This window comes from Pseudophryne corroboree, chromosome 4 (assembly GCF_028390025.1).
Source record: "Pseudophryne corroboree isolate aPseCor3 chromosome 4, aPseCor3.hap2, whole genome shotgun sequence".
In the NCBI taxonomy this organism is placed as follows: domain Eukaryota; kingdom Metazoa; phylum Chordata; class Amphibia; order Anura; family Myobatrachidae; genus Pseudophryne; species Pseudophryne corroboree.
The window spans coordinates 783,027,114-783,041,723 of record NC_086447.1 but is presented as its reverse complement, the minus strand read 5'-3'; the positions used below and the strand labels follow the sequence as shown (position 1 = coordinate 783,041,723).

General features: G+C 40.1%; 1 pseudogene; it reads right to left on the bottom strand.

Annotated features, from left to right (window-relative positions):
• Positions 1-3,270: 3,270 nt before the first annotated feature.
• On the bottom strand, positions 3,271-3,389 carry LOC134912464 (5S ribosomal RNA; annotated as a pseudogene).
• Between the last annotated feature and the right edge of the window lie 11,221 nt (positions 3,390-14,610).

Genomic DNA, 14,610 nt, shown 5'->3' with positions numbered 1-14,610 from the left:
AAATGGCATCAGATCCCCACCGCTGCATGCCAAACAGGGGCAGTGCGCGCCATAGGCGGGCGCAAAAATACATAGGGGCGTGGCTTCGTGGGGAAGGGGTGTGGCCACAAAATAATACCAATTCATAAAACGGTGCACAGTAGTCTCCACTATTCAAATTACGCCGCACAGTAGCACCACTACACCAGGTAGAGACCCTTTTACACTTTACGGCTGACAGATTCCCCTGTTTACACATTACACCAGACAGCATCCCCTTTTTACACGTTACGGCAGACAGCGTCCCCCTTTTTACACATAACGGCAGACAGCGTGCCCTTTTTACGGGTTCAGTATGGTATGCCGGCGGTCGGGCTCTCAGCGACCAGCATACCGGCGCCGGGAGCCCGACCGCCGGCTTACCGACAGTGTGGTGAGCGCAAATGAGCCCCTTGCGGGCTCGCTACGCGTGCCACGCTATTTTATTCTCCCTGCAGGGGGGTCGTGGACCCCCACGAGGGAGAATAAGTGTCAGTATGCCGGCTGTCGGGATTCTGGCACTGGTATACTGTGCGCTGGGATCCCGTCAGTCGGCATACTGAAGATCCCTTTTTACACATAGCGGCAGACAGCGTGCCCTTGTTACACATAGCGGCAGACAGCATACACTTTTTACACATAACGGCAGACAGCGTGCCCTTTTTACACATAATGGAAGACAGCGTCCCCTTTTTACACATTACGGCAGACAGCGCGCCCTTGTTACACATTACGGCAGACAGCGTCCCCTTTTTACACATTACGGCAGGCAGATTCCCCTTTTTACACATTGCGGCAGACAACGTCCCCTTTTTAAACATCACGGCAGGCAGATTCTCCCTTTTTACACATTACGTCAGGCAGATTCTCCCTTTTTACACATTGCGGCAGACAGCGTCCCCTTTTTACACATCACGGCAGGCAGATTCCCCCTTTTTTACACATTACGGCAGACAGTCCCCCTTTTTGAACATGAAGAAAGAAAAAGAAAGAAAGAAAGAAAGAAAGAAAGAAAGAAAGAAAGAAAGAAAGAAAGAAAGAAAGAAAGAAAGAAAGAAAGAATTATACTTACCCTCTCCACTGGCTCAGGCTCCTTGGTGCAGCTTCTGGCAGAGATCCCGGGCAGGAGAGAAGGAGGAGGAGGGAGCCGCAGCAGCACTGTGTTATTGGTGGAGGCACTGCTGCTGCTGTCCCTCTGCTTCACTATAGGCTGTTCGCCGCTGTGAATGCTGGGATGCGCTTCACAGCGGTGGAAGACAGCCTATAGTGAAGCAGAGGGACAGCAGCAGCAGCGCCTCAACCATTAACAAAGCGCTGCTGCGGCTCCCTCCTCCTTATTCCCCCGTACCGCTGCGCTCCTCTCCTCTTTCTCCGGGCAGCTGTGTGCTGCGGGCAGCGGTTGCCCGCAGCACACAGCGGCATGTAATGAGTCAGTTTGCCTCATTACATGCTTTGGGCCCCTGGACAGTGGTGGGCCCCAGTGCAACGCACTGGTTGCACTGGCGGTAGTTCCGATTCTGTATATATATGTATATATATATATATATATATATATATATATATATATTAGTGCCCCGGTGCCCTCAGTGAGACTTGGATACAAAAATAACAAAAAAACTGCATCACTCAGGGACTGGTGTAATGTCAGTGTATTGATCACAAAATTACACCCTTCATCGACGTTTCGGGGATTTTAACCCCTTTATCAAGACGTAAGAGTAACAAGCTACTCTTACATCTTGATAAAGGGGTTAAAATCCCTGAAACATCGATGATCGTGTAATTTTGTGATCAATACACTGACATTACACCAGTCCCTGAGTGACGCAGTTTTTTGTTCTTTATATATATATATATATATATATATATATATATAAAAAAGAGGATAAGGTGATTTTAAGCGACCAATGGTGTCTTAGAACTTAGAGGAGACTCAAATTAAAAATGATAAAAATGTAATATAATATAATTAGCACCAATACAAAAGTAAATAAAGTAAAATAATGGCCCTATACAAAGAGCCAAAAATTAATACGAAATCACTGGAACTACATATAAAAATATAAGTTAGTGTAAAATTGATAGTACAAACTTATATAAGACAGGAGGATAAATGTCCTAACAATAAACAATTGGAAATAAGATCAGCATAAAAAATGTATAAATAAGGTTCTTAGCTTTTGAGAAGGTATGTATCATAACACCCAACGTGTTTCGTCCTATCTGGACTTCATCAAGGGGTGATAGGTAATTGGGACAGCTCATCTACATATACCTGTGTTAATGAGGAAGTGATAGCTACATCACTTCCTGTCAATTAACAGATACCAAATTTAATAAACTGTTTATACATATCAAAACAGAGTAACAATAACCTTACAGCATAATATCACTATGCTGTGCAAAACCGCTTTGTAAAGGAACTGTTTTCATGTGTTTAAATTGGTTAAAAACACAGTTGAAGTTCATGATCCCGGACTTCCTGTCTGGATCGTGGGTGACGTCACGTCCGCCCCACTTCCGGCGTCCGGCATTCTCCATTGCGCATGCGCTGGGTGCGGGTTGTAGAATGTTTGTGTCCGACATCAGCTGCGCATGCGTCTGTTCTCCCATCCGATATCAGAGGCTTAAAACGTCCAGAAAATAGCGGCGGCCATGTTCTTGGAGTATGTTCTCACAGACATCTGTTTGCATAATCAGGTAGTCGCGGCGGCCATTTTTGATGTGACAATTCTTAATGGGAATATGCTCAAAACCAAGAATAAAGAGAGAATAATGTGATTTAGGAATATTATTTATACAAATATCTCATATTTCTACTAAATTCTATTTGTACCCCTTGTCCCAGGCATAAGAATATTTAAACAGCCCATAGCATTAAATGCCTATGTGGTAGTTAAAATTACAGCATTAGGGACAGGATTAGGACAAATAGTGGAGGATTTTATAATGTATTGGATTAGTTAAGGGGCCTATTGCGCTGACTCCTTACAGTATTACATCTTACATGCATGCAACTACACATGGAAATGGAGGTAAATATGAATACAGTCATTCACACACAGAGGTGATGGTATTTGATATTACAGCAACAGACGTATTATTTCAGTTCATGATGAACGATACTCAGGTGTTAGCGGAATTAATGTGTATTAAAGCATATTTGCACCTCTTAGAAACACCAAAGTTCCCGTGGGAAGGAGAGAAAGAGTATGTATTATTAATACAGTATCCTTATATCCCTCGCTCAAGAAATTACAGCACCCAGTCTTCCATGATGGTTCCCCATCTATGTACTAACTGGGCCCAGCACTGCTTGGCTTCCAAGATCGAACGGAGTTGGGCATCTCCAGTGCGGTATGGCTGTAGTATTGGCGTGGTTTTTAGAGGTAATCATAATACAACGACGTGGTTGGGGAGGTGACCCTAGTGGAAATGACAACAGAGAAGGACAGGTTGCCCAAGTAGGAAGAAGAAGGTGTGGTCAGCTTACGTCACAGAAAGGGGGCTATTTCATAGCCCTCGTTGAAGCCGTCAGGGTGCAAGGTGTTCAGTTCGAAAATCCAATACATTTCCCTTTTTGATAAAAGGTTAGAGAGATCACCACCTCTCTCGCCCAGTGAGACTAGCTCAATGCCCTTAAAAGTTAATTAGTCAGGATCCGAGTTATGGCAGGCATGGAAATGTTTCGGTACTGCATGTGTTAGTACTTTGTTTCTAATATTTCTTACATGTTCCTGATTGCGGATTTTCAGAGGTCTTTTCGTTTTCCCTATGTATTTCATCCCACACGAGCACTCCAGCATGTAGATCACTGACACCGTATTACAGTTAATGAACTGCTTAATCTTATAATCTTTAGACCTGTTGGTATTCTTGAAGGTTTTCCTATTAGGGTGTACGTACCGACACACATTGCAGCGGCCGCATTTATAACATCCAACGCATTTGTGCATGCTTGATCGTACTTCCGGGTTTCTTAGCATGCTTGGTGCCACCAGATCTTTAAGATTTTGCAACTTCCTGAATACCACTAAAGGATCCTTCGGGAGATAGTCTTTCAAAATAGGATCCATAAGGAGGATGTTCCAGTGTTTTTTCAGTGTTTTCTTAATAATGTTCTCATGTCTACTGTACGTGGTGACAAACCTCACTGTGTCATCTCCTTTCTCCTTGGATTTATATTTCAGAAGTTGTTTCCTCTCCAATTTCTTGGCCTTCCGGTTTGCTTCTTCCAAGAGATGGTTCGGATAACCTTTTTCCTTTAATCTTTCAGTGTATACCTGCAGTTGCTGATCTCAGTCCTCAATGTCCTTACAGTTCCGAGCAATTCTGTTGAACTGTGAAAAGGGAATGTTATTCTTCCATTGTTGACTGTGATTGCTTCGATAATGTACATATCCACTTCCTTGATATAATTCTTAGTAATCACTTCATTGCCCGTGTGTGTCAAAACCAAATCAAGAAATTCTATCTTCTCTGTGCTTTCCTTTGCAGTGAATTGAAGGTTCATAGAATTATTAGATAAATACATAAAAAATTCCTTAAAACTAGCACCGTCACCATCCCACACAAGTAAAATGTCGTCTATATAACGTTTATAAAATGCGATATTCTGCTGGAACGGGTGGTCCTTAAAAATGTACTCATTTTCCCAATTTCCCATAAAAAGATTAGCAAAACTAGGCGCGAAAATTGTGCCAATGGCGGTGCCACAGATTTGTAAAAAGTAAGTGTCTAAAAATTTAAAATAATTCCGTTTCAGAATAAAATTCATCAATTTACATAAAAATGCTATGTGCTCCTCTGTGATCTCTGCATCTTTACTCAAGAATCCATTGCTGGCCTCTACACCCTTATCATGTTCTATGCAGGTGTAGAGCGACTGGACATCTATGGTGATCCATCTGTAGGTGTCTTTCCATTCAAATGAATCCATCAGGTTGAGAACAGACGTAGTGTCTTTCAAATAGGCTGGCAGACTCAGCACGTGTTTCCTAAGAAATACATCCACGTATTCGGACAAATGTGATGTCAGGGAATCTATCCCGGCCACAATGGGTCTCCCTGGGGGATTCGTCATAGATTTATGCACCTTAGGTAGGAAATAGAAAATGGGGGTGGTGGGGTTGGCGTTGAGCAGGTACTGGTATTCTTCTTTAGTTAAAATCTCACACCTGAATGCTTTTAAAAGTATGGTTCTTAATTCCTCCACGAAACCATCTTTTGGATCTCCCGGGAGTGGGGTATAGGAAGTCCTATCCCCCAAAAGTCTGTTTGCTTCTGCAATGTATGCCTCCCGGTCTATGATGACCAACCCCCCCCCCCCTTATCAGCAGATTTTATAACAATGTTCTTGTTGTCCTGGAGTTCCTTGATCGCCCTTGTTTCTCTGTTCGTGAGATTTTTCTCTTTGATAACCTCCATTTCAGTTTCACATAGATCTTTTTTTACTAGATCATAAAAGATACCCACATTATCGCCCTTTGATTCCAGTGGGTAGAACTTTGAAGTGGGTTTCAGTCCCGATTTGGATTGATCATAATTATGAATGACCGCGTTTTCCTTTTTGAGAAAGTGCCTCTTGAGTGTTAATTTTCGTATGAATTTATTTAGATCTATGAAGACGTCGAACTTGTTCATGCCTTTTGTGGGTGCATAGGAGAGTCCTTTATTCAATAATGAACTTTCATATTCCGATAGCGTGTGGCTTGATAAATTAAATATACCTTTAGGTGCCGGATGTCCTAGTGGAGGTGTCTCCTTTTGCTGTTGTAGAGATTTGTTCCTCCTGCCCCCTCGGCATCCTCTTCTTCTGCCAGTCTTCTTTTTAGAGGTGTCGTGTTCGAGACTCTTTCTTTCGGAATATTTCTTGCCATGGTTTTGAACCGCGTGCTCTTGCCTGGTGATAAAAAATCCTCCTCATTTGCCGAATTCAATCTTTGTAGTGTAGAAAATCTGTTGGTAGTCTGTATATTCTGTCTTCTCAGTGGATAGTTTCTTCCATTCTCCATGCCTCCTCTTGGTACAGATTGCCAATATTCCCTCTTTGCTTTTGGTTCAGTCTTGTCATTTCCATTGAATCTACTCCAATTTTAAACTTTATTGTTCTCATAATCTTGCTTGTCCCGTACGAATTTCTTTCTTTTATTCCTTATAACCTCATCTTCAACTTGCTCAAGTTTCTTATTTAATACTTTTTCATTGATCATAAAATCCTCTTTGCCCCTTTTTACACATCACGGCAGGCAGATTCCCCCTTTTTTACACATTACGGCAGACAGTCACCCTTTTTGCACATGAAGAAATAAAGAAAATGAAAGAAAGAAATAAATAATTATACTTACCCTCTCCACTGGCTCAGGCTCCTTGGTGCAGCTTCTGGAAGAGTATCGGGCAGGAGAGAAGGAGGAGGAGGGAGCCGCAGCAGCACTGTGTTATTGGTGGAGGCACTGCTGCTGCTGTCCCTCTGCTTCACTATAGGCTGTTCGCCGCTGTGAATGCTGGGTTGCGCTTCACAGCGGTGGAAGACAGCCTATAGGGAAGCAGAGGGACAGCAGCAGCGCCTCAACCATTAACAAAGCGCTGCTGCGGCTCCCTCCTCCACCTCCCTCCTCCTCCTTCCCCCGTACCGCTGCGCTCCTCTCCTCTTTCTCCGGGCAGCTGTGTGCTGCGGGCAGCGGTTGCCCGCAGCACACAGCGGCATGTAATGAGTCAGTTTGACTCATTACATGCTTTGGGCACCTGGACAGTGGTGGGCCCCAGTGCAACGCACTGGTTGCACTGGCGATAGTTCCGACTCTGTATATATATATATATATATATATATATATATATATATAAAAATATATATGTGTATAGTGTGAACCAACAGCGCCAGAGATACAGCAGAAATACTTAGTATGTCGTTTATGGATGTGCCCCAAAAAAACACATCTAGTCACTATAAACCACTCCCCTCTATATATGGGGCATCTGCTAGATCTTAAATACAACCCGCACTTGTACGTGTGCAGTAAGAGTAAAAATTGGAAAAAGTGGATGAGATCCAAGCGACCTTAGGTGGTACAAAATCCAAGTGACTATGCAGAAGATTTCTCAAAACAGAGAGATTTATTACAAAGAACGTTTAGGACAATTGTACATATAAAAAAAGGATTTAAACATAAAAATACACCATATAAGAATGTTTTAAAAACTGTTTTCAAATTGTTTAAAAAACATTCTAAAAGGCATGTAAAAGACAAGGTACAGTGGTGCTAAAAATATTTTTTGCTAAAAATGAGAAATAAAAGAGGCTAAAATTATACAGAAAAATTCATATATATAAAAAATTCGGTATAGCAAAAAAGCAGCTTATCTGAGGATATCAATAGTAGCATGAATCACCCAACGCGTTTAGTTTCTTCCCCTTGATGAAGTCAGACCAGACGAAACGCGTTGGTTGATTCCTGCTACTATTGATATCCTCAGATAAGCTGCTTTTTTGCTATACCGAATTTTTTATATATATGAATCTTTCTGTATAATTTTAGCCTCTTTTATTTCTCATTTTTAGCAAAAAATATTTTTAGCACCACTGTACCTTGTCTTTTACATGCCTTTTAGAATGTTTTTTAAACAATTTGAAAACAGTTTTTAAAACATTCTTATATGCTGTATTTTTATGTTTAAATCCTTTTTTTATATGTACAATTGTCCTAAACGTTCTTTGTAATAAATCTCTCTGTTTTGAGAAATCTTCTGCATAGTCACTTAGATTTTGTACCACCTAAGGTCGCTTGGATCTCATCCACTTTTTCCAATATATATATATATATATACAGGTTGAGTCTCCCTTATCCAAAATGCTTGGGACCAGAGGTATTTTGGATATGGGATTTTTCCGTATTTCGGAATAATAGCATACCATAATGAGATATCATGGTGATGGGACCTAAATCTAAGCACAGAATGCATTTATGTTACATATACACCTTATACACACAGCCTGAAGGTCATTTTAGCCAATATTTTTTATAACTTTGTGCATTAAACAAAGTGTGTCTACATTCACACAATTCATTTATGTTTCATATACACCTTGTACACACAGCCTGAAGGTAATTTAATACAATATTTTTAATAAATTTGTGTATTAAACAAAGTTTGTGTACATTGAGCCATCAAAAAACAAAGGTTTCACTATCTCACTCTCACTCAAAAAAGTCCGTATTTCGGAATATTCCGTATTTCGGAATATTTGGATATGGGATACTCAACCTGTATATATATTAGAACAAAAAGCCTGGCACTCCCTTGGATAGCAGCGTGCCCCGGTGTCCTCAGTGAGACTTGGATACAAAAATAACAAAAAACTGCATCACTCAGGGACTGGTGTAATGTCAGTGTATTGATCACAAAATGACACCCTTCATCGACGTTTTGGGGATTTTAACCCCTTTATCAAGATGTAAGAGTAACAAGCTACTCTTACATCTTGATAAAGGGATTAAAATCCCTGAAACGTCGATGATCGTGTAATTTTGTGATCAATACACTGACATTACACCAGTCCCTGAGTGATGCAGTTTTTTGTTCTTTATATATATATATATATATATATATATATATATATATAATCTTTCCTGAGATCACACTCTTATTTGCGACGCTGTCCCTTTGTAAGTAAGGAAGGGAGAGTGCAAATTTATAGTTTGCAGGAGGGTGTCGAACACCCTAGCACCGGCCCTGGTAGTAATAATAATACTAATAATAATAATTTTATTACTATAACACTTTTTTCTAGCAGAACTCAAATCGCTTCACAGACATCTGTATCTGTGCAGGAAATAATCGTAGTAGAAGTAGTAGTAATAATAATAATAATAATAATAATTTTATTTATATAACACTTTTTTTCCAGCAAAACTCAAAGTCGCTTTACAGACATCAAAAACATAGTACATAGTACAATATTACAGCAAGTAGAAAAACCCACAGAAATAATGATAAAGCATCCTAATGCTAAAAGTAGGGTCCCACAAAACCATCAGGTCCATGAATTTTTCATCCTATCCTCAGGCGTACCAGATGAGGAAGCCATGCTGGCCACACTTCAAAGGTTACACCAGTGGTTCCCAAACTGTTTTGAATCACGGCACCCTAGAGTATCAGAGTTTTTTTCATATCACCCCTAGACCTCAAGTTTGTCTTTGAGAAATTTAGAAAGAAATATTAAATTAAGTAATTGTGTTTATATGTCATCCTTAGGTACAATTGTGTGGTAAGGGACAGGATTTGCTTCTGTTTGTCCACATATTTTATTATTTGCAGCCACCAGCACTGGTTTTGCCTATTGCATTGACCACCAACGCAAGGCCCTTGCAAGTGTCCTGAGGCACCCCAGGGTCCTAGCCACACTGTTGAGAACCACTGGGTTACACTGTGGGAGATACGCCTAAGGAATATATGGGAAAACTAACACATTGTGGTATGATATACCCTGTATGAATAGATACAAGTACAGTATAGCACATCCTATACACAAAGGAACTAGTAGTCCATATTGCAAATCTTGAAGAATGCATGGCACACTCTATACACATTCCCCTTATAACAACATTTCCAGAACAAGACTTGAGTTAAATCTACTCACATCCTCTTTTATTTTGTATGGATTCATAGGAAAACTATGAACTCATTTACAATATTTAATAAGGACATACCTTTATGGCACGTATGATTATGTTCTAAAATGGACATTGTCATAATATGTAGTTATCTTTGTCCTAACATTAGTCACCAATGATGAGTATCTTTCACATTTCTCTATACAAGTATATATACACATACACTTTTATCACCCTTTAAAAATAACACAAAGAAATTCCTGTTGCACGTGTGCTTCTCCATGTACCAGAGTTTAGTCATTCTCAGAGTTCCACCCATGTCATTTTGAAGAACTATTGAGTCAGCGGCCAAATTCCCAGAATTCACTGCTGTAAAGTGATATTTGATGCATTAAACCTGTGTTTATATATGCATAGCCCATTTTTTGTGGGAATACTTACTAAGTAGCCATTAGCACTGTAATTTGATGATTTTTTATGAGTTCATGTTTTACAGTATCCATCTGCAAACTTTGAGTTTTACGCTTCTGGTAAACTTTTGACTAGTTTTTAAATGTAATTTTAAAGCATTTTGCTTCTATTGCCACTTTCTCAAAATTGATTAGTTCTGCCAAAGTTCCTATTAAACGTTGAAAAATAATTAATATTTTGGCTTATTTGATTAAAAAATGTTTGCAACATTGAATGTCTTTTCCATAGGAACATGACATTCCAGATGCTGCAAAATGTCTCTTTTGGAGGACAGGCGGCTTCTGATACAACCAGTTGTAGTTTTCAAACTATTGTGCAGCTATAAACACAGAAAACATTTGTTTATTTGTGTCTATCCATCATTATTCTTTTGGTTAAAGAAAGGCTGAAGCTTGGGTGGAGGGTTTTGTACTTGGAGTGAGAAAGAATGTGTCAGGCTTTGGAGAGCTGCCACAGACCAGCCAAACACCTCACAGGGCTTTTAAGGTCAAGATTTGCTGAAAGGTATTTAGTGCCACCTTCTACAAAGCTGAAACAAATGTTCTTGTAATACAGCTGGACACATGTTAAAATAAACTATAGTGAGCACAGACTATCCCAAACACAGTTCAGTGGAATAGATTTACTGTACATATGCATCAATTTCTATAAATGCTTAGAATCTATGTTTGGAAGGCTATTATTTTCTACAATTTATAATGTCCTAGGAAAAAATCAGGAGCAGACAGTCAGAACGTGAATCTCTAGTTGGTGCATAACAAAAAAGTTTTGTGAATTCTTGACACTAAACTTCTTTCTGTGGGATGTCTACAGTATGAACTGCTATGCAGCATGGTGCTATAGAATACTGTAGAAATGCTATATGTTTGTGCTGTAGAAAATTTGGACTGTAATACTGTATGCACTGTTTTGGGGACCAATATGAATGATTCAAATTATTCTTTAAAGGGCTTCGTAATAGGTTGGTGATATATAAAGATTAATAATAAAAGACAGCGGTATATTGTGACATCACAAAACTGTGTGCGGTCCATGTTCTTGTTTTATGGAACGGTCCATGTGCCAGCTATCAATATGTCAGCCGTTCTTGTGGAGGATAACAGAAGAACCTGGTCAAAAAAGGACTTATCTTTCTACAATTAAAAATAGTATAATTGTGCATGATGTTGTGTACTACATAGCTGATCTGCAAAGCTGACATATTACTTCGCCTAATGAGATGTTTGATTTAGATTTTGGAGTATACATTGTGCACATATTTGAGAGTATTTTCTGATTTTTTAGGGAGCAAAAGAGGAACAGGAAATGATACCACCATGCGAGTGGTAGAAAATAATGGTAGAATATTTTCAATCAATTCAACAAAGTCTCATGCTGAATATAGGGGCAAACCCTACACATTTCCACATTGATATGTAATATCCTATAGAGGTGAGGATCCAGATAGTGTGATAAAGTGTAAACTGGAGTTATCTATGTAATATATCAATCTTCTCACTTCTTTCTTTGGTGGCAACTCAAATTACACCCCAGCAGAGAAGCAAGGTTTCCCCAAACAACCACAAAGAAAGACGTGTATTCAAAAAGTATATTTAGAATGATATTTAATGATAAATATGATTAAAACAGGTCACAACAATTAAATGGATTGATTGATTGATGAATTAATTAATTTGTAAAACATTAGCAAATAACATACAACACGGTTTTCAATAACGCAAATCTGTCACTTGCATAAGTAATGCTCTCTACTAAATATTACTCCAGTAGCTATACTATACTAAATATTACACAAATGTGGATAACTGATTCTTCACCAACCAATATAATTTAGCAAAATGCCTACAAACTTACTATTATGAAATTGGCCTATCAACAATCAATTAACTATAGCCTTATTACACTGTATGCTCAAGACAGGATACAATTCCTATCTTAAATGTTCGGGACACTCTTAAATATTAGAAATAAATTTTACAGATTTGTTCTTTCTTATTGTTGCCTCAGTCATGTCAAATAGCCCCTCTCAGCATGCCAAGTACCATGCGATTTGGTCATGCCAAGTGCCTCCTTTGCTCAAAATGTGCATCTAATTTGCACATATTAGTGACCAGTGTCGGATTGGGGCGTGAAGGGCCCACCGGGGAAAGCAGTGGTAGCGGCCAAATTTTAGGGGTGTGGCCAGTCTCCAAAGCGGTGTAGCCAACCACGACATTTGGATTGCCTAACCATTAGAAAGTGCATGGTCTGGGCCTCTTGATAAATATAACTAGTAAATACTATTAGTGCATGCATGATAATATAGCAGATTAATAACAGAAATGCACTGTGGAGAATACACCATAGTCCTGTGCCAAATAATTTAACATATGTTTAATGTATAAGTCATGTGCACAGTCTGGAACCTGATTCCTAGAGGAGGAGGTGGGGCCCCTGGCAGTTGGGCCTACCAGGGGTTTCCCCTGTACCCCTGTGGGCCACTCCAACCCTGTTAGTGACAAAACTACATTGCTAGTATATACTGATCAATTTGTTGTGAGCATTTTTCTCATACCAAATTCCATTGTGCTTCATCCACGCTTTTGTATGTGTGTAAAACCAATCCCTGTTTGGTAAAAGTCTGGAGCTAGCATGTCTGGCACACTGTGATAGGCATTTTGGTGCATCTGCAATGCAAGTCAAATGGGAAAAATGTAAAGAAAACTATGGTATGCTATTACTCTTGGCACATGGACATTCATAAGTGAGGACACATCCATAGGTGACTTGTATGATGACAACCAGGATTACGTAGGGGTCTTTGTTGCACAGTTGGGGCCCTTAAAACAGATGCTGCAGTGCTGATTTGTGTAATACTTAATGCAGCTTGTCTATCACGAGGAAGCCAGTGCTGGTGTGGGAATGTAGTCTAAATGTTGACATTTACAAAGTCAACATTTATAATATCGAAAACTCTATGTCGACAGTTATGATGTTGACATTGTTAAAATGTAATTGAACATGTTGGCATGGTCAGAATGTTGACATATTCTCAATGATGACATGTGAAATGCCAGCATGGACCGGCACTGGAGGTTAAGCTGTGGTAGGGGTAGGAGAGAATTAGGTTTAGGCACTAGGGGTAGCATTAGGGTTAGACTACAGGAGGGGTGGTTAGGGTAATGCACCAGGGGAAGAGAGGGTTTAGGGGTTAAGGTTAGTAATACCACCAAAAGCACTGCTGGATCCACCAGAAGTCCTCATCAGCTGACTCCTGGACCCCCACTGGAACCTTCATACCCACCATACCATGTAAGTTACCACTATACCACCAGTGATGTTTTGTCACCATTCTAATCATGTTGACATTTCACCAGTGTCGCAATGATGAATGTCGCCATGGTCAAGCAAGTTGGTATGCTGCATGTCAGAATTACAACCATGCCAATGCTTTATGTTAACATCATGAATATCAAAAACCAGTGGAGGAACTAGGGAGTTTTGGGCCTAGGTGCAACAACATGCTTTGGACCCCTGCTCCCTTCCCCCTTACTATTCCTGGCAGCCCAGACTCTAACATCCCTGACACAAAAAGTTAAATTTTTGTGTACACGGTAAGGCTATAAACCCCTTCTAGGACAGACATATAATAGATAAAAAATAAAACATCTGAAACTCAAGTGTATTCTTTTACTACCTAACCTGCCCGGGCATCAGTGGTGTAGACAATTAGGGGCTACTACTGCTGCTGGGAATGACTGGAAATCATTGATGGCCGAATACTCTTGCCATCAGTGGGGCAAAATGGCATCAGATTTTTTTTCTACGAGTGCCGGGACATGGAGCATAGCTTCACCTCCTGACACAAGAGAAACCCCACCACCAGACTGTGATTGGCCTGTGGGCCAATGAGTGAAAGAACAGGGATGACCATTGGTGGGTGGAGGTGGAACCATTGATGGTCTTTCATGGCATAGCTTGTTACTATCAATGGCTACTCATAGCTCTTTCATCGATGGTAACCCTAGATGGTGAACACACCAATGGCCATCCCTAGCTGCAAGTGCCTCTGCTTCTCCTTCACTCTCATACACATTAGGTGATGAGGATGTTCACAAGATCTTGACATAACAATGTCAGATCCCCAGTGCACAAGCACAGCCATAGAGAGAGAAAGGAAGGGGGTGGGTAGGTGTGGTGCAGCAACTCACTGTGCTTCTAAGCTACTTCTATTAGCATCTTTCCTCTGCTTCAGCAGTCTGTGTAGACCTGGAACTTTCTTCTGCACAAACTCAGTTGTTGCTCAACAGCTCAGCATTAGTGCAGTCTTTGATACCTCTAATTAGCTTTCTGTACACTTCCAGTCACTTCATCCTTGCTTGCAACATTGATCTAATTAACTCTCCTGTCCTTCCTCTAAATGGCTCTCCTGCATGGCTTTGTTACTTAAAATAAAGGTTGCCTTTACTTAATAATTGAATGGAGCACATTTTAGTAGTTAGTATAACAACAAGATTTGGCATGTGCTCCA